Source organism: Schistocerca serialis, chromosome 9 (assembly GCF_023864345.2).
Source record: "Schistocerca serialis cubense isolate TAMUIC-IGC-003099 chromosome 9, iqSchSeri2.2, whole genome shotgun sequence".
NCBI lineage: Eukaryota > Metazoa > Arthropoda > Insecta > Orthoptera > Acrididae > Schistocerca > Schistocerca serialis.
In genome coordinates, this window is record NC_064646.1 from 370781844 (window position 1) to 370803968 (window position 22125).

Consider the following 22125-nt stretch of genomic DNA (forward strand, 5'->3'; position numbering starts at 1 on the left):
GTCCCCAGATCTCATCATTAAAAGTCGACACAATTCGTAACACTTCGTGGCGGCCGTTCTCTCTTTCAGTTTGCTGCCACCCTCAACGACTGCAGACTTGTGAGACTGGAACTGCCTGATGAAATGTGTTGTCTGCGTGAGCGAGTGATAATTAATTAATTAATAACAGTAATTTTACATATATTTAAATGCATTCTATATTATGAGGTAAGGTCGTGAATCTAGAATCAATTTTTCACTCTGCAGTGGGATGCACGCTTACATTGAAGATTCCTGACATATTAAAACCGTCTGCTGGACTGAAGTTCCAACCTGAAAACCTCACTTTTCGCGATCAAATGGTCTACCGACTGAGCAATCGAAGGAAAACCCACAATTTTACTTCCACCAATACCTCACGTCCCGCATTCCAGACTCAAGTCCTAGGCCGGCATACAGTTTTCAGATGTTACGAAGTTTCAAGGTGAAAAATTTTTCCTTAATACACTCCTGGAAATTGAAATAAGAACACCGTGAATTCATTGTCCCAGGAAGGGGAAACTTTATTGACACATTCCTGGGGTCAGATACATCACATGATCACACTGACAGAACCACAGGCACATAGACACAGGCAACAGAGCATGCACAATGTCGGCACTAGTACAGTGTATATCCACCTTTCGCAGCAATGCAGGCTGCTATTCTCCCATGGAGACGATCGTAGAGATGCTGGATGTAGTCCTGTGGAACGGCTTGCCATGCCATTTCCACCTGGCGCCTCGGTTGGACCACCGTTCGTGCTGGACGTGCAGACCGCGTGAGACGACGCTTCATTCAGTCCCAAACATGCTCAATGGGGGACAGATCCGGAGATATTGCTGGTCAGGGTAGTTGACTTACACCTTCTAGAGCACGTTGGGTGGCACGGGATACATGCGGACGTGCATTGTCCTGTTGGAACAGCAAGTTCCCTTGCCGGTCTAGGAATGGTAGAACGATGGGTTCGATGACGGTTTGGATGTACCGTGCACTATTCAGTGTCCCCTCGACGATCACCAGTGGTGTACGGCCAGTGTAGGAGATCGCTCCCCACACCATGATGCCGGGTGTTGGCCCCGTGTGCCTCGGTCGTATGCAGTCCTGATTGTGGCGCTCACCTGCACGGCGCCAAACACGCATACGACCATCATTGGCACCAAGGCAGAAGCGACTCTCATCGCTGAAGACGACACGTCTCCATTTGTCCCTCCATTCACGCCTGTCGCGACACCACTGGAGGCGGGCTGCACGATGTTGGGGCGTGAGCGGAAGACGGCCTAACGGTGTGCGGGGCCGTAGCCCAGCTTCATGGAGACGGTTGCGAGTGGTCCTCGCCGATACCCCAGGAGCAACAGTGTCCCTAATTTGCTGGGAAGAGGCGGTGCGGTCCCCTACGGCACTGCGTAGGACCCTACGGTCTTGGCGTGCATCCGTGCGTCGCTGCGGTCCGGTCCCAGGTCGACGGGCACGTGCACCTTCCGCCGACCACTGGCGACAACATCGATGCACTGTGGAGACCTCACGCCCCACGTGTTGAGCAATTCGGCGGTACGTCCAGCCAGCCTCCCGCATGCCCACTATACGCCCTCGCTCAAAGTCCGTCAACTGCACATACGGTTCACGTCCACGCTGTCGCGGCATGCTACCAGTGTTAAAGACTGCGCTGGAGCTCCGTATGCCACGGCAAACTGGCTGACACTGACGGCGGCGGTGCACAAATGCTGCGCAGCTAGCGCCATTCGACGGCGAACACCGCGGTTCCTGGTGTGTCCGCTGTGCCGTGCGTGTGATCATTGCTTGTACAGCCCTCTCGCAGTGTCCGGAGCAAGTATGGTGGGTCTGACACACCGGTGTCAATGTGTTCTTTTTTCCATTTCCAGGAGTGTACTTTGAATGGCATTTTTTCACTCATTTCGTTGTATCACAACAGTGTCAATTTTATTAAACTTTCCTTCTTTCAAATGCGTGCCGTATTTTAAAACGACCTCCTCTATAACGCACAATCAGAATATAAGTTACACCCGTGACAAATTTTATACCATTGCCGCTGATCGGTACAAGTCGCGCACGCCTGTGTATTGTCACTACGTTCTCACAACCACTCAACTCCACATTGAATGTGGTTCTTGGTCCTCTGCCGCTGACGTAAAGGCCTAACTTCACATAGTTCACAACTGAATTGACAAACGTCGATTAAAATCAAGCAAATCATAAAGTATTACTGTCTCTGTATTTTTGTTTGTTACTAAGTGGGAAAACTACAACCTTAAGGAGGTATTAACGTTAATTGAGGTTCTTAGATACTGTAGTAAGTTGGTAGATGCACATTATTAGAAAATTCCTTTGAGATCCGCGGGTCACATGAATACTTGGATCGGAACGTAGGAGGCGCGTGGGCCGCAGTTTGACGACCACTACTTTAAAGTCTCTCTCCATGTTTAGTCCGTAGATACTGATGTTGCACAGAGAGATGGAAGAAGCCGAAATGCTTCGTGGTATCTAATGCTAAAATAAAAGGAAATTACTCTGCACCGTAGCCGGCAGCTATGCTACACGATACCCGATGTTCTTGTCAAAATGTGGAAGGAGAGAAATATCGGCGTTCAACCTTCTATCAACGATTAGATTCGTTACGACCTGGCTGTTGATGGCTACAGAGTAATGTATGTGGAAAAGTATGTGACGGGTTTTCCAGTACTACAAAGAAGGAGGAGTAATGAATTCTTCCGAAACAGAAGCGTGCATTAACATATGTCGCTATCATGGACAACCTGTAAATAGCATCGAGCGTCCATGAAACTCACAAACACCAGATTCTCGAACAAGTGCGCATTGTTCTCGTTTGAATATCCCTAGTCTCTCGTATGCACTACACGGTCATACTGATGCGGACTTATTCGAAACCAGTTCATAATGTTGGTTTTTACTACGCTGCGGTTGTTCTTCCATGCACATATTTATGTTTAGTACCCATTTCTTGAATGGCGATTGCTCTATTACGCTATGCACATTAAATTGCTCGAAAAATAGATTACAGTGATATCAAGGGAAGCGTCGGATGATTGCATAACTTAAATCACTGCTTCAGAATTGGAAGACGTAAGGTAACATTCCAAACAAAACGTCAACTTAACAATGCACAGCAAACTGTGGAAACGGCTGGAAAGTTGTAGGTGAGAAAAACAAACTTGTTCCAACGTTCGGTAAGGAATTTGTTTTCAGTTCCGACCAATTGGGATTTGAAGACGAAGTGCAAATCAAAGGAACCTTGGACATTATAAGTATCAAGAGAGTTGTTTCAAGATCAACTAACATCAATGCCTTAACGCATTCGTGTACAATTACGCCGATTGTTAATCTGGGTGGCAAATTGGGTGGACAGTTATTTACTGCGATCTTGGAGGAGCTCTGCCTTCTACTATTGTTCTTCGTGTGCGTGACCCTGCGAGATCAGTAGAGAATATTTACGTCACATCAAGCAATAGTGGTAAAATGGGAGCAATAGAACTCTAGCTATGGTATGAGCACAGCTTTCGGTTAATAGCTGGTGAAATTGGTCAAATTTGGTTTTCCTTTACGAACTTCCACATTGGTTGATTACTGGTCTGCATACAAACATACTCTTTCAGAGCAAATTATGGCTCCTGAAAAGTATGTGACTTTGCAGTTCAAACCACTTGGAACCATTGGACCAATTCAGCCTCTGGATGTTTATATTTTCGGTGCCTATAGAACATATGCACTTTCTGCACCTACGCCTTAAAGGTTAGCCCATTTCACGATGGACTCCTCCTTAAACTGTTTCGGATTCGGTTATTCTCTTCACCCTGTTACACCAATATGATTCTATATGCATTCTTTAAGTGTGGGTACTTAACTGCCTATTGGCTTCTGTTTCGGGTTCTTCGGCCGACGTTCATCTAATGATTTTTCTGACGTTTCGCCAGCACGAGTGGCTGGCATTGTCAAAGCTTCACCCTTCATTGCCGCAATGGAGGGTGAAGCTTTGACAATGCCAGCCACTCGTGCTGGCGAAACGTCAGAAAAATCATAAGATGAACGTCGGCCGAAGAACCCGAGACAGAAGCCAATAGGCAGTTTGTCAACAAGTGGCCACGAAAGCCTTAACAATTTTGTAGTGGGTACTTAGTTGAACATCCTGCAAGGTTTGTTACTCCCAAAGACTTCACCTTAGTTCTTGGTTGTCCATATCTTCACTGTAACGAGCCATTTTCCATTCGATGTTCATGGTGCAAGTTAATGGTTTAGTTTGAACATTTCTAGAATGTCAACGATCCCAATTTTCTGAAGCGTAATACATACAGCCCAAAGAAGGTTGATCTCTGCACCTCCCAGACATTCATTTTCTGTCACCAACCTGACGCGGACTCTAGTATTTTCCATGTCATAACAGATAACACAACACTCCAAATTAACCTTTCTGATGTCTGAACTTACGACATCGCACACAATGTTTTCCTTGTCAGCCAACTGCTATAGACGACATTCGCTGTCCTCTAATCACCACTGTCACCTGGATCGCTTCCCTGGAAGCAAGGTAAGATACGTGTGCATTTCTACGTTTTATTGGAGACGTGAATTGTGGCTCTCTGTCCGACAAGTAAGATGAACTACATGGATCAATACCTGTTTCTATATCAATCTCACTTGTTAAGCACGTATCGTTACCATTGACCTCTTCATGTACATTGTACGCACAGTCGAGCACACGCCCCACGGGGCTCTCCGCTCTTTGGCGGGTTCGTGCTTGGCTACGACGGCGCCCCAGCCTCTGCAACATCATTTTCCTCCCGTGCTGCATGTCTATCCTCCTGCTATTCTTTTCTCCCTTCGCTTGGGGAACATGTTTCCGATACTGACTGTGACAAAGGCAACGAAAGCCTGCAGACTTACATATTTCCGATAGTTTTGGGAATGTGTCCCGCATTTTCAGGAGTCTGATATCAGAACAGTCTCTTCACTGTTATTCGTTCCTCTTTTCTTTGTTGATTTCCCTTCTCCTATTCTTCCTCCGTTTCGGCATTTGATGTTCCTCTTTTTCTTCTTCCTCCCTTTGCGCACTTGAAGGTCGGCCGACGAGTCTGACGTGTAATTTACAGCCCCGGTTCGAAAGGTAGGGTCTGCACATACCCTCTCATACACGCCGGGCACAGGAGGAGGGGAGGGTGGGGGGTTTGATTGCCAACTGGTCCCTCTGTCAGATGTTTGGGAGGTGTGATCTGAAGTGTGAACAACCATGTAAGGCGCGTGTGGCTCCTCTGAGGGGTGCACCAGTGGGAGCACGCTATCGGAGACGCTGTCATTAATGGGGGATTCTCTCGCAATGGGCTAATTCTCTTCTTCACAGTCTATGTCTACTACATCCTCAATGCTCACATGCAATCTTTTTCTGACGTTTGACGGAGTAGTCCTTCCATCCAAGATCAAAGCAGGCTATGAAATTATCACAGTTCGTCAGTTCATTCCGAACCTGATAGGCACCTGATGCGCTGCTAACAGCGTCATCGTTGCTACCATACTCGAATGTCCTTTCGACACCTGGCCATGTCTCTAAACTATGTTAGGGATGCTCACGAAGGTGGTTGTCCATCTCCTTATTCCCACTGCTTCAATTGTCATGGCGACCATAAAGCCTCCCCCCTGTATAGTCCTATGTACCTCTAGGAGCGGGCCGTCCACGAAATCCCGGTGAAGGAAAAGGTACCTTACCCTCTTGCTCGTATGTTGTTGGTTAGTCGGCAAACCTGTATTTTACCATCCGGCATATACGTTACTGTTCTTGCTACATCTCGCTCGACGATGCACATTGTCATGACTAAATGCGGTTTCAAATTCAGAAACGTGGTTGTGAGATCGTTCAGCGTCACGGTAGCATCCCCATATCCTCCTCCTCCAGCTGTGCAGCAAGTCACCAAACATTCGCCTCACTGGTAGAAGTCACCTGTTATATTACCGGCTAGCTGGAAAGAACAGCAGCCAACACACATCTGAATCGTCGTTTTCCACTCACAAAGACCCCAGTAAATCAAACAGGGGCTAACGGTCTTCTCCTTCGACGGCTCGGAGGTCCTCTTCAATGATGTCGTCACATAATACGCTCACTCGGCGGACGTCCTCGTCGCCAGTCGCATTGCCAACCATTTTTCTGCTTTGGACTCTGGTGACCAACAGAGCGAGAACGCCGACGCCTCTGTAGATATCAGGGAGCAGAGTCTTCCATCCTCTGCCCTCGGAGGCAGTCATTCCTCGAAGGGTGGCACTCAGCAGCTGCCAAGGTGACACCCTTTCACTTTTTCCCTTCTTCCCTTTCCTCATCATGACTTTCCATAATGGAACGTTCGTAGTCTTGGATCCAGGAAAGAGGAATTAAAGCTGCTCTTGAAATCACAGCCTCCACTTGTTTCCTGGCACCAGGAAACAAAATTGCGTCCTCACTACCGCTTTGACCTCTCGTATTTCTTTCCAGCCCACTTTGACTTTCCTCCTGAAGGCGACTGTTGTTGCAGATATAATGCAAGTTTTTCTTTGTTTAGCGTTGCCATTGCTCTCTTTGTATGGACACCACTAGCACTGTAGAGCTGTTTTGAATTACTCTTCAACTAAGAGTTCAACATTGATCCGTAGTCTCATGTTGTGTTCATCATTGTATAGCTCCAGTCCTGCACCCTGTTTCCGTTAGCAGACAGAATTGTTGTTTCCATGGTAGACAATATGTGGGCCATCGAATGCTGTTGGACTTTTTCGATTCAAGGGATTCTTTGTGCGACAGCGGCGGCGGACGGCGGGCAGGTGCCCAGCTGATGCACGTCACATTGTGAGCTTCGTCTACTACTGCTGGCACCCCGTGATGGTGGGTGGAGGTAGTCATACTCCACATCGGACCCAGGACCTGCGAAGACTGTCTGGAAAGTCAGCAGACAGGGAATATAAGCCACTGATAACGCAATCTGACCTTTAATAAATGGAGTTGAAAAGAAAGTCTAAAGGAAAAGGACAAGATGCTCGTAAGTAGCACAACCGAATACTGAAGCGTATATGATGCGTAAACTGCATACAGGATGGTCTCAAAACATGTTATATCACATCTTATATATCCGATCTGTGCAAGGATAAATGTTTTGTCATGCAACATAATCGTGTACCGAGCGCGGTGGCGCAGTGGTTAGCACACTGGACTCGCATTTGGGAGAACGACGGTTCAAACCCGCGTTCAGCCAACCTGATTTCTCTAAAGCGCTTCAGGCAAATGCCGGGATGGTTCCTGTGAAAGGGTACGGTCGACTTTCCTCCCCATCCTGCCCTAGGCCGATAGGACCTATGACCTTGCTTTTTGGTCCCCTCCCCCGAATCAACCATTCAATTATAATCCTGTCATAAAGTAAAAAGGTGCGAGTAGGACAGCGATATGAAAGTTCCGTATATTTAATTGTGTATATAGATAGAAGTATCGAATATTTTTGCCTGTTAGTAAATTTATAATTTCAAGATACCAGTCTCTGGAATTCCAAGCCTTTCGAGAATCCTTCAATTTTAACGCTATATTGCAGTCTCTTTAAGAAGTATGATGCTGTGTTCCTTCTTGCATGCATGGATGTCCGAAAGAACAAGCTCTGCGGCGACTACAGATGTGCACCCATTTTAAACGCAAGGCGTGAGTGCTCTTCTCTTCAAGGCTCTATGGAACCCAAAATAATTATTCTGGTCAGTATTCTGATTGCCCAGTCCGGCCAAAACTCTGGGCTTCGTGATAAGATAAACCTGCAGTTTCTTGGTCCTGGCAAAGATGATTCGCTCTCACCATCATAGGTGGCTCGTGAATGGCTGACTGGTTCAAGAAGTCTGTTACGCTGGGAAAGGAGCAGTTATGTGATGGATGAGAGCCGGTCGCTCAGTAAAGTGGACACATTTCAAGGTTATAAAGGGTGGTCAGAAACTGTCTGAAAAACTTGCAAGGGTTTTGCAGGTCAGTTTGTATGAAAAAACGTCGTCAGTCCCTTATTGAGGTAGGATAATTCGAGCAACATTGTTGATCTGTCTGTCGGATTTCAATGAAAACTTCGGTTCACCAAAAGAAGTATTTCGGGAGTAGGAAGTTTCTGTACCATCCCGATTTTAGTCTTCTTTCTCATTTCCGTAATCATCCATAACAACATAAAAGTTCGTTTGACTGCGCAAATACTCCACGCATCCTCCCTCCCCCCACTCCCCCTAACCACCAGCACTACGCCGAACAAGAAATTGAACGCGCCATAGTATGTCATGCACTGAAGTGAACAATACATTCCTCAAGTTACAGTTTCAAGGCATTTCGAGCGAGAAAATAATAACCATCTTGACGATAAGTTCGAATTTCTCGTGGTAGGTGATATATCAGTTTCTAAATACTCAAGCTGAGAGATAGTGTACTCGTTCCTAATATTATTGATTTCGAGTTGTCAATGGTCAGGATGTATAACTAATTTCCCTTATGAAGACAAACACACTTTGATATGTATTCATCGTGAAGTATGAAAACATTGAAGAATTTCAGTGTAGAGTCTTCTTACCAAGTGAAATATAGCATTGCTATTTCTCTAATCGCGATTCTACATCTACATCTACATCTATATCCATACTCCGCAAGCCACCTGACGGTGTGTGGCGGAGGGTACCCTGAGTACCTCTATCGGTTCTCCCTTCTATTCCAGTCACGTATTGTTCGTGGAAAGAAGGATTGTCGATTTGCTTCTGTGTGGGCTCTAATCTCTCTGATTTTATCCTCATGGTCTCTTCGCGAGATATACGTAGGAGGGAGCAATATACTGCTTGACTCTTCGGTGAAGGTATGTTCACAAAACTTTAACAAAAGCCCGTACCGAGCTACTGAGCGTCTCTCCTGCTGAGTCTTCCACTGGAGTTTATCAATCATCTCCGTAACGCTTTCGCGATTACTAAATGATCCTGTAACGAAGCGCGCTGATCTCCGTTGGATCTTCTCTATCTCTTCTATCAACCTATCTGGTACGGATCCCACACTACTGAGCAGTATTCAAGCAGTGGGCGAACAAGCGTACTGTAACCTACTTCCTTTGTTTTCGGATTGCAATTCCTTAGGATTCATCCAATGAATCTCAGTCTGGCATCTGCTTTACCGACGATCAACTTTATGTGATTATTCCATTTTAAATCACTCCTAATGCGTACTCCCAGATAGTTTATGGAATTAACTGCTTCCAGTTGCTGACCTGCTATTTTGTAGCTAAATGATAAGGGATCTATCTTTCTATGTATTCGCAGCAAATTACACTTGTCTACATTGAGATTCAATTGCCATTCCCTGCACCATACGTGAAATCGCTGCAGATCCTCCAGCATTTCAGTACAATTTTCCATTGTTATAGCCTCTCGATACACCACAGCATCATCTGCAAAAAGCCTCAGTGAACTTCCGATGTCGTCCGCCAGGTCATTTATGTATATTGTGAATAGCAACGGTCCTATGACACTCCCCTGCGGCACACCTGAAATCACTCTTACTTCGGAAGACTTTTCTCCATTGAGAATGACATGCTGCGTTCTGTTATCTAGGAACTCCTCAATCCAAAGCAATTCTAGCAAAGTACGGCATTCTTAATTCTGTCAAAGATAATTTCCCTACACAGAATGGTTCAGCTACCCTTACTTATGAGTTTTATGCATCCCACAATGCCTTCAAGTACGACGTTCATTACCTTGCCGACTAAATCGATCAACATTCACAACAAATCAGCCTGAATTATTCTTCGGCCAACGCTCAGAAATTTGTGTAGAAAATCATAGATTTATACCAATTGTAATAGAAAGAAATTCAGTAAATTTATTTATCAAGTGATTCTCTAAGATATTTTAAGGAGTCAGTTAAAATACATAACATTAGGGTGTCAATCTAAAATAAGTAAATAATTATAACACCTTGGAACATCAGATGACTGAATGTAAGCAATGGTCTCTTAAAGCAAATAATAGCAAATTAACGGCTACTTCTGATGAGGAATTTTAGTCCAAATCCCTCAAATATCACCGCTCATAAGATTCTCTCTAGTTTCATATTGTCTCACTCATTACGTGCAAACTACTAGTCCTGGACGAAAATGAGGGTAACCTCTTTGTAGGAAATTTGATGTAGTTAAATTTTGTAGTGGAACACCAGTTGTCTAGATCCTGTAGTTTCCGAATTATTAATGAAATACTCTCAAAACTGACCTTAAAATGCGCTTTTCTTTAATAAGTCAAGAGTCACAGCCTCCATAGAAAATGCATCCTGATGTAGACGTTAAATTTACTAGAGAAAGCCCGACACCGAACCCAGGGTTACTGTGGGGTTCGGCCCCTGGTGGACCCCCCCCCCCTTTCCCCCAGGGAACGCCTCACACCAGACTAGTGTATGATTGCGTGGTAGAGTAATGGTGACGTACGCGTGCGTGGAGAACTTGTTTGTGCAGCAATCGCCGACATAGTGTAGTTGAGGCGGAATAAGGGGAACCAGCCCGCATTCGCCGGGCAGATGGAAAACCGCCTAAAAGCCATCCACTAACCGGACCTCGACACAAGTCCGCCGGGCGGATTCGTGCCGGGGACCAGGCGCTCCTTCCCAGTCCGGAAAGCCGTGCTTAGACCGCTCGGCTAACCATGTCGACTGTCCTTAGGTTAGGTTTACGTAGTTCTAAGTCTAGGGGAGTGATGACCTCAGATGTTGAGTCCCATAGTGCTCAGAGCTATTTGAACCATTTGAGCTGCGATGATGCCAATCCCTCTGTCCGATTGTGATTGTCATCAGAGTCATCGAGGAAGAATTGTAAACACGGTGTGTTGGTTGTTACATTTATCTTGATGACGCTTTCTATTTAGAAAATGGAAGATATCTGGGCCATTCGCTACGAAAGCAGGTATTGCAGTGTCTGTCAAGTAAATGGTAACGTATAGCTTACGGTTTTAAGTGTAACAGGAACGCATTGGTTGTTCTATATTTTCTCGCCGTTGAGCAACGGACAAGGCGTTGTATTTCAATGTCAGCCTCCTATTTCCGGGGTCCGTTATTTCAGGTAGCGGCTCAGACGTCCGAAAACAATGCACCTGCTGGGTGACAGCAGAGGGGAGTGAATGGCCGCCCCCGCGTCGCCTTGTTAGCGTTTACGACGCGGCGCTGGGGCACCTCCACAGAGGTGACGTCACGGGTCGTCACGGCTGCGTGTAACAGGCGGCGCGACAACTCTGCCGCGGTAGACGCCGGGCGCGCCTCCCCTTTTACAGCTGCGGGCAAGCGGCTTTACTGCCGCGGCGAGAGCGACTTGGCAGCACCCCACACACGCTCCGGTAACAGCTTGGGCAGACAGCGGCGACAAACAGCTGGCGTATCTCTTCTGCCTGACGGGCTGTAATCCAAGCGCGGCCGCACCCCTGCCGACTAACCATTTCCAACGAAGTGCAAGCCTTCCACCTTCGCTGTAATACAGTGAAGTACAGAACAGTGAATAAAAAAATAAAAAGTAACCTCATGCTTTTGGTGAGATGGTAAGAAATAAAATAAAGCAGAGAAACCTTTGTCTCTCCTTTCAGCGATGTCGAGATCATGTACAGCGAACGACGCGCCCGTTGAAAATTTAAAGTTCATTGTTCAACTTACAATCCTAGAATTTTAAAGAGAGCTGAAATATGAAACCTCCTGGCAGATTAAAACTGTGTGCCCGACCGAGACTCGAACTCGGGACCTTTGCCCTTCACGGGCAAGTGCTCTACTTGCGGAATTGAAGCTGTGAGGACGGGTTGTGAGTCTTTGCTTGAGTAGCTCAGTTGGTAGAGCACTTGCCCGTGAAAGGCAAAGGGTCCAAGTCTCGGTCCGGCACACAGTTTTAATCTGCCAGGAAGTTTCATATCAGTGCACACTCCGCTGTAGAGTGAAAATCTCATTCTAGATCTGAAATATGTTTGTCTAGTGAATTTTGTAGCCCCTGTACTGTTCAGTTCTGTGACAGCTCATTTCATGTACGTGACTCTGAGCATCATGTATTTAAAATTTAAATGTATGTGAAATCTTTTGGGACTTAACCGCTAAGGTAATCAGTCCCAAAGCTTACACACTACCTAACCTAAAATATCCTAAGGACAAACACACCCATGCGCGAGGGAGAACTCGAACCTCCGCCGAGACCAGCCGCACATCTCATGACTGCCGCGCCTCAGACCGCTCGGCTAATCCCGCGCGGCATCATTTAATGACAGTCAAATTTCGCTCTGATCCATCTCATTCCTTACTTTATACAAATCATTTCGTAGAGCACTTTTTAGTTGCAAATATTTATTTTATTTTCGTATTTTGTTCATAGGGTTTTAATGACATTTAAATATTTCACCAATGCAACTTACTTGCAATGTAGCTAAGCCTTGTTATCACTTCATCTATGGATTTGTTAAGTATTTCAATTATGACACAAATCAATAATTAGTTTTTAAGTACCCTGTCAAATTTTGACACTAATTAATGATAAATGAAATAATTCAGATGAAAACGTATTATCTAAAAGGGCTTATAATTCAAAACCGTGTGACTTTTAAATATCGTATACCCTGTCGGCCACATCCTGTGGTCTAGAATTGCCTTAGCTACCCTACTTTTGAAAACCAACATTAGCTACATAAATTGCTTTAGATGCGTGTGATGTCGGTTATTTTAAACTCAATGTGTCTGTAACTAAAACTGAGTACAATGAAAGGCTATCTATAGTACGCAGAATGACTTCCTTATCAATCACAACACACAGCGTAATTGGGTAAAAGTTTACATGTAACAAGCAGAAACAGCTGTGCCACAAATTCTACCCTATCTATAGTGAACATATCCAAGCCCACAGGACCGCCGACATGAACACATTGGGGCTTCAAACCATGAAATCAAGGAAATGTATTTGTATCCGCCATAACGGTCACGTGAAACCTTTTGTGGAATGGGTGTATGTAGCAGTTCATTTAGGCCATAATCAGTTTGTTTGTAGATCTTCAATGGATTAGCAAATTCTAGGTGACGTTGTGTATCATAGTGTAGATTATCTATATATTGAATTACTGTATTTGATGCATTTGTAATTGTCATTTATTAGCTTATGGTTTGATTCCGCATGGAAGGTGGTCAACCTAGTTACGTGGTTGTTAAATCATCTAATCGATATGTTTTCTGCCTGTCTGAAGATCAACGTCAGGATTGAATAGAAATTCGTCATAAGTTGCAGCTCCTCTTATAAACTGACTCAGTTTTGTGGCATGATAACCCCTGCACGTTGACTGAAATCAGCTCAGGGTCCAAGTAGCATTTTACGTATGTGACAAATGGCCATTATGTCGTTGGACGGCACTGTCATTGTCTATTATCATGTTCTAAGCCTAACCAGAATGCTAGTCCAAGAAATGGTCGCATTATGAACATCTAATTCAGCTGTATAATTATCGCAGTAGTGTCTTCTATAATAGCACTATCATCTGTGAGATTGGCTGGCGAAGAGTTCTCGGGCCTCCAGCCGGGTGGCGGTGTCTTCAAACAGCGACGTTTGGACGAGTGACATACTCATCATCTTCTGGCGAAGTGCCGAGACTTTGCGGATGCCGGTCCCTTTATACCTGCGGTGTGCCCCCCACCACCTGGCCGCGGGAGGCTGGGTCCAGAGGAGCCGGCGGGCGAGGTGGAGGGGGAAGCGGGTGCGCCGTTCGTGTCTCCGTCAGAGCATTCTGATTGCGTCTCGTGAGCTGGACGGTTCTTGTTGCGTTCCTGGCGTATTGCGGCTAATGCTGGATTCCAGGCCGCGCTCAGTTGATAGCCTTCGTCCCTGTTCACAAGGTTCTCGTGGACCCGTATTTCTATTGATTCTTTAATGACGCTATCCCAATAGCTCCCGGCTCGGCATAGCACCCTGGTGTTTTCGAAGTCAAAGGTGTGGTTTTCTTTGATGCTATGTTCAGCTATAGCAGATTTCTCTATCTGTCCAAGTCGAACATGCCTGATGTGTTCCTCGCACATTTTAGAGATGCAGCGCTGCGTTTGACCAATGTACTGCACACCACATTCGCAGGCAATGTTGTATATACCAGGTGTGTTTAGTTTGAGTGGGTCTTTAGCTGAGCCCAGCAGCTCTTTCGTCTTCGGCGGTGGTCGGAAGACGGTATTTATGTTAGATTTTCTTAATAGCCTCCCGATTTTGGCTGATGTTGGCCCCAAATATGGAAGAAATGCGAGTCTCTTGTTAACTTCCTCTTCCTCTTCTTGAACTTTGTCAGCCTGTCTCCTCTTGAAGGCCCTGCCAATCTGTGTTTCACTGTACCCGTTTTTCAGAAGTACCTATCTTAGGTGGTGTAATTCGTCTGAGAGGCTTTCTTTGTCACAAATGACGTGCGCCCTATGCACCAAGGTGGTCAGTACTGACTGGCGTTGCGCCGGATGGTGGCAGCTGGTTGCATGTAGGTACAGGTCTGTGTGTGTCTTTTTTCTATATACTGAATGGCCCAGCGTGCCATCCGCTTTCATCCTGATCAGTATGTCCAGGAATGGAATACAGCCATTCTCTTCTACTTCCATCGTGAAGGTGATATTCTCATGTATGCTGTTTAGGTTGTCCATAAACTCCTCCAGTGCCTGCCTGCCATGCTGCCAAATCACGAAAGTGTCGTCCACATAGCGGAAGAAGTGCCTGGGTTTATGGTGAGCAGTTTGTAGTGCCACCTCCTCAAAGTGTTCCATATAAAGATTCGCGATCCCTGGAGCAAGGGGAGATCCCATGGCCACTCCATCCACTTGTTCATAATGCTCTCCATTGCACTTGAAGTAGGTGGTCGTAAGTGCATATTCAAAGAGCTTCACTGTTTCAGGCTCGAAGTGCCGATTAAGGAGCGCCAAGGCGTCTTGTAGCGGTACTTTTGTGAACAAGGAGGTGACGTCGAAGCTCACGAGTAGGTCATCACTCTGTATTCGGATGTCCTTCAGTATTCTAACGAAATCCGCGGAGTTTATCACGTGATGACTGCAGTGTCCCACCAGTGGTTTCAATAGTGTCGCCAGGTATTTGGCCAGTCCATAACTGTGCGAGTTGATAGTGTCCAGAATCGGCCGTAGAGGCACCCCATCTTTGTGAATCTTGGGCAACCCATACAGGCGCGGTGTCGTTGGCGCTCTGGGATACAGCCGTTTCTGCACTGCCTCTGGTAGATCTGAGTTCTTCAGTAGCGCCACGGTTTTCCTGGTCATCGTCGATGTAGGGTCCTTGTTGAGCTTCCTGTAGGCTGGGTCTTGCAGCAGAGAGCAGATTTTCTGTTGGTAGTCGACTGTGCGAATCAGCACCGTCGCATTTCCCTTGTCTGCTGGGAGGACCATGATGTCAGCATCATCCCTCAGTGCGCGGGTAGCCTCTCGCTCCTGCTTAGTAATGTTAGCTTTAGGGAGTCGTGACTTGTCGATTATTGTCATTAATGAATCAATAGAAATACGGGTCCACGAGAACCTTGTGAACAGGGACGAAGGCTATCAACTGAGCGCGGCCTGGAATCCAGCATTAGCCGCAATACGCCAGGAACGCAACAAGAACCGTCCAGCTCACGAGACGCAATCAGAATGCTCTGACGGAGACACGAACGGCGCACCCGCTTCCCCCTCCACCTCGCCCGCCGGCTCCTCTGGACCCAGCCTCCCGCGGCCAGGTGGTGGGGGGCACACCGCAGGTATAAAGGGACCGGCATCCGCAAAGTCTCGGCACTTCGCCAGAAGATGATGAGTATGTCACTCGTCGAAACGTCGCTGTTTGAAGACACCGCCACCCGGCTGGAAGCCCGAGAACTCATCGCCAGCAGTATACGCCGGGAAAGCATACATTCACATCTGTGAGATTATTTCTGCCCATTTCCGCGATATTTTATGCACTGTCCAAGAGGCAAATGTACGCTGTTTTACGGTGTTTAACGATGACTAAGTTCGTAGCCATGCCACTCGGCATGTTTATTGCTATTTTTGGGCGTGCTATGACTGGTATTAGCTGCCTACCCTTTAGGTGCGTGGAGCTAATAATTCTGCTGGCATTTTGGGTCATCGCCAGTCGTGCGATGAAGCATTTCTGGAAGTCTTCGTACTTCGCTGGCGCCATGAGCGCGCCGTAATCAAAATGTATTATGAGGCACGGGCACGTACAGTGCGAGTCACGGTGGTGTGGCGAACCTCAGGGTTAGGAATAGTAAGAAGGGGACGATTGAGGAGGACCAACCTACATCGGAGAATTAATTTAAGTTATTGTACTTCATCATAGTGATGATGCAGCAAGAGAAAGACTGGAGACATTTTTGTTATATTTAAAGCTACGCATAACCAGGACTTACTGACATATGTGCAAGAGCAGAGCAGTTGTAACGAGAGAGAGCATCTATGCAGACGAATGGGAGCGTAGTGTCTGGTAACTTGAGCCGGAAGTACTATGAACAGCACATAGCATAGTCATAATCTTATAGTAGAGAGGGCTTACAGGTAAAGTTGACAGGTGTTGGGTAAAAGAAAAACAAGTAAATGGTAAATGTTGTGTAGGATCAGCATGTAGGGTGACGAGTGAATAAGGTACCGGCCCATTGTAGTGGTACACATGATGGGAAATGGTACTGATACTACTCTCACACAAAGGTCATAGGCGCTTCACGCCAAATTTTAAGACAATTGTAACTGTTAAGGATGTAATGTTTAATCAGTATGATAACAATTTTTATTACGATCACTCACATACTCATGTATGCATTCATACTGGATTTGTCCAAACACCTTATTTTTGTGTTCTATTCATAAGAAACTATTAGTAAAAATGAATGTAGAACTTTGGCACTGAAGTGTATTACAAGGACTGTGGACATCTTAGGAGATGTCAAACCGCTTCTCGCATCCTGTGGGGCGCCGTGAGGCAACACTCTGTAGCCACAACGACAACCTGCTGAGTGGAGGACCGGTCGGCAACGCTAATGAATGTCGGGACATCTGGAATCGTCCAACCACCTTCACAGCCAAACACGAATAAAAGTAAAGGGGGGACTGCGCCACACACAGCAGCACCCGTGTACCAGCCTACCCTGGCTGGCTACAAATGGAGGTGGTCCACCGGACATTGGTGGCCTGCATTGATGTCACGTCACCCCCTCGATAGCCTCGCGGATGACCTGACGCCGGAGTATCTGACAGCTGCTAGTAACCGCCCGCCTAGCGGTTATCAATGGGTCCTACTCGAGGGTTGACCCTGATGTCACATTACGCCTCAAAGGTCTTGCAGACAATCTGGCGTCACAACAAGTCTTAGACGAATGCACCAGGTAGACACATCCCTCAGCAGATGACGTGCAGAGTCGGTCACGATCGGGATGCGTTGGTTCTCCATTCGTCCACCATCACACAGACGGGCACTGGCAGCTGTTGAGGCATCACCGACTACCCACTGGCAAATAGAGGGACAAGAAAACATGATTAGGAGACGGGTTGTGCACTAAATCCAACACCATCTCAAAACAGAGTCGAAGGGAAGACTGTACTCCTTCAGGTACCAGGTCGAGAAACAATACAGGGCAGAGACATCAGTTCCTGAGTTCGAGATGTTGGGAACAGCCACACTTGTGTCTCCCACCAGACATTATCTCCATTACACTTCATAGCGTCTGAGACTGCCAACTGCTGCCAGATTGAGATGATGCCAAAAGCCATGCTCCATTACTGATACTGCCATGGACAAGATGGAGCACCAGAGCCATTGGCTGCTGCTGCTACATTAAGCACTGAGTGAAGAGCACCCCTCCATCTGGTGCAACCTCGATGCACCTCGATGCTCCAGACAGTCCAGAGACCATTTGTGTGAGCGTTTAGCACCATGTTCTATGTATGTATCTTTGTAAATGTGAATTGTCTCTCCAGGGACCCTTGTGGAGGAAAGGCGAGGATGTCTCGTGACTTTTATTTTCATATAATTCTCTATATTCTCTTGTGAAACGTTTTATTTTTGGCACAGCTACTCTAGTGAACCTGATGTGCCAAGCGTTTATGTAAACTCTGTTTTAAAAGTGCGTTATACAAATGTCTTGTAATAGAAACAAAGTTTCACTGACCTAGGAAATAAGCAGAAGAGATAACACATGTTAGATGCTTGTTTAGACACTGAGAATGACTGTGGTTTTTAAACTACAATTTTTTTCGTTTATGTATTATGTTTATAATGGATGACTGGGATCTGGTTGATGACTGAGCAGGGGTAAATCAATGAGGCACAGAACTTAGAAACCCACAAATCTGTAATATTGTTAGGGACGTAATTCTTCTCTGAGCTCATAAACAGTGTGACTAAAAATACGGCTTCAAAAACGTTTTAACCGCTTAATAATGTAGGAGTCAAGATTGTCTGATTCTCCAGTAGGGAGATGAATACTATTAAGATTAGGACAGGCCGATTGGTAGAGCAAGTGAGTTAGAGTGGAGACATAGAGCTATTCAAGTCTTACTGGCATGAACCCACGGTGGGGGCGGTGGATGAGTGCTTTTAGCGAGTTTACTAAGCTTCGTGGAAACGGAGGAGCGGAGAAACTTGGTCTTCAGATTCAGACTCCAGTCTGGAGAGGAGATTCAGGTCTTGACACTTGTTATGAGTCACTTGCTCTCGGAACACTGTCCTGAGTGTGACTTCGCACTGGCATTCGTCTTAGCTGGGGAGCCTGTGCTGTAGTCTTAGCTGTACCGACAGTTTAAATCTCAGTTATGTCGGACAACTTGCTGTGCTAAGGAAAATCTTATCCTCATGAGGTCTGCCACCGTGACGTTTGATCTTCTTGTGTTCACTGCCGTATGAGTGAGTGAAATTGGTTAGTGGTATCACCGACGAACGAGTATGCTATCCGCGGGAATCTGCCTAGATTTCAGGTCTCCATCAGAGAGAAGTTCACAATCTAACAGAACGACAGCGAGCCGATTGGTATTTTTGTGCCCACGATAACGAGTTGCAGGCGCCGCACATCGCAACTCTGCAGACGCTAGCACCACGACGGTCACCTGAGACAGCGCTATGCATGGAGGAAGGGGTACACCACTGCTGCATCGGCTTGTTAGGACAAAGGGAATCACAGTCTCACCACTTGTTCTCAGTTGCACCAACGCAGTATATCTTCTGTGTAGGATACATCTGTCAAAGTGTATTCAGCGTTAGATAAATTCAGATTGTGTTATCCATGTTTCAAGCCAGGGCAAACAGATAAACCTTAGTCTCTGCCAATCAAACGACACTCACTGGAGTGCTGACTATTTGTTGAGTGTGTTTGTGTTGCCAGCAGTACGTGATTTATTCGTCGTCTCGTTTAACTTGTATTGTTTGCCATAGTTTAAGATCAATTAGTTTTGCCATAATTTTTGATAAAATATTAATCCCATGTTGGTACATTAATCTCCCATCACTAATCCGTTACAATAATGACAAGGCCACCATTTCATTAAAGTATTTCAGCAGTCAGGTTTTGATTACGCGAAGATGATAACCTCCAATGCAGGCTAGGAACAACAGCCACTGTCAGACGGCAGAATCAGTTTAGCAAACACTTGGCCAGGTCGACAAGTGAAAGGTTCACATGGCTCCGAGCACTATCTGACTTAGCATCTGAGGTCATCAGTCCAGTAGACTTAGAACTACTTAAACCTAACTTACCTAAGGACACCACACACATCCATGCCCGAGGCAGGACTCGAATCTGCGACCGTAGCAACAGCGCGGTTCCGGACTGAAGCTCCTAGAACCGCTCGGGCACAGCGGCCGGCCAAGAGAAAGGCTTACAAGCTAAAATGATTGCTATCAGGATGTAAACTTACAGTCGCCTGTAGTTTCTCGAATCAAACCGCAAGTCCAGTGTAAAGTTGTAGTATGGTTTCCGGATGATGGTGCTCCAGCTCACTGCCCTCTTGAGCGTCGGGCTGAAACATGAATACAGACAGAACATTCCCACCTGCCTCACTTGTTTACAGGTGACCTTTTCAATCACTGAAACCTAAGCTGTCAAAGATCTTTTATATTAACCCGCAAGAGGATCTACAATCCCTCCACTGGAATGCATTTTCGGCCATATCTTCTTATGACCTCCTTGGCTCCTTACCCTCTCCAGGATCGTTTACTGCCGTTTGTAACCATTTAGCAAAATCACCCTGTGTATACATCTGCTCTGGCTGCAACGTAACACATTCCACTTAAAAACTACAAATTAGTTAAAGACATGATCTGCCAGTCGGCATTGATTTACATCAGTGTGACAACTTGAAAATTTTTGCCGGACCATGTTCGAACTTGGGTCTCTTGCTTACTAGGCAGATGCGCTGACCACCACTGCAGCCGGACGCAGAGGTCACTGCAACTGCACGGGTAACCCTATCACGCCTCCCGTCAAACCCAAATTTTTTGCTTATACCACAAACTACTGATGTATCGACCATGCTCGTTAGGCCCATTACCCCGGCTTCGCGTCGGTAGCTGTGAGCGTTCAAACTTGGTGTGCATCTACACTGAAGAGATCACTCACCGTCATCACCGCAACTGCACATATGTTGTCTGTTCTTTCGGACATTTCCGAAAGACCAGATACCAGTTTGAACCTGCAGCCGCTGTTAATCAAAACACAAAGGAGTTAAAGACGTCAGGTGCCAGTGGGCATTAATTTAAATGAATAGGGCAAATTAAATGTTTCCCCGAGACATTGAAATCTCTTTTTATTATCTACGATAATGATAGAAGCAGAAGAAGCGAAATAGAGATTGTGCTGCGGCCGGGACTCAAACCCGGCTCTTCTTCCTTGTTAGGCAGAAATGCTAAACATTATACCAAGGCCGTACGATGTTCAACATTGCTGCACGAACTACCTAGTCTCAGCGTCCTCCCCATCAGAAACTTCAGTTAATTTTTCCCTTCCATATTGTCACTACTGCAAGCGCGCTCCGATATTGGCAAGCACCCAAGTATTGGAAGTAATTGGACGTCCTTGTACCATTGTCTCAGGGAAACATTTAATTATACGCGAATATCAGAGAGCCCTGGCAGCAGTAACAATATGTAAGAGAAAACGAAGTTCATGTTGGAGAGGGCACTCAGCTTAGGTACTTCATGCAGCAATGTTGACTATCGTACTGCCGTGGTGTAATGGTTAGCATTTCTTCCTAGCAAGAAAGAAGAAACGGTTTCGAGTCCCGTCCGCAGCACAGATTTTTATTCATTTCGTCTGCTTCGAACATTATTGTAGAATAGGGAAAATTGAATATTTCAGCCCGGTCTTGGTGTGAAACCGGCTCTCCTGTTCTGTACATAGATGCGCTGACCATTACACGATCTGGGCACGGTGATCACCTCAAGTGCATCTACCAATTCAGCACACCTCCCGTCACACCCAAATTCTCAACTTGCACCACACTCTACTGATGTAGTGCCTCTGCTCAGTAGCCTCATTACTCGCGGCACCTCGCTGAAATCTGCGCTGAAGAGATCATTGGCCATCATCGGTGTAGTAATATAAGTGGTGCCTGTCCTTTCAGGCATGTTCGACAGAACAGGTACCACATTTCGAAGAGATTAAAGTAGTATCGTCACATGTAAAATACTGTTGGGGAAAAGTTAACGAAAGGTTGCGTTTTATTGGAAGAACACTTAGAAGATGCCCAAAATTTTCTAAACCGATGGCGTATACTAGGCTTGTCCTGTACCTTATGGAAACTGCTGCGCGGTATGGCATTTTCAGCAGACAGGACTGACGGAGAACGTTGAAAATTTCAAAGAGGGGCAACTATGTATTGTCGCAAAATAGGGGTCATGATACGGGGTTTACAAGTTATTAAAATGAAGGAGAGTTTCGTTATGGCGAAGTCTTTTCACAGAATTCATGTGACCATCTTCCTCCTCTGAAAACGAAAACATTTTGTTGATTCGTACAACAGGTTACGTGATACAGCCACAAAGTTAAAAATTAAAGACGCTAGATGTGAGGGCTTTAGAAGCGCAGCATGTGGATCAGACCATTTCACAGACAAAGCAAAAGTTCTAATAAACTATAACAGATCCC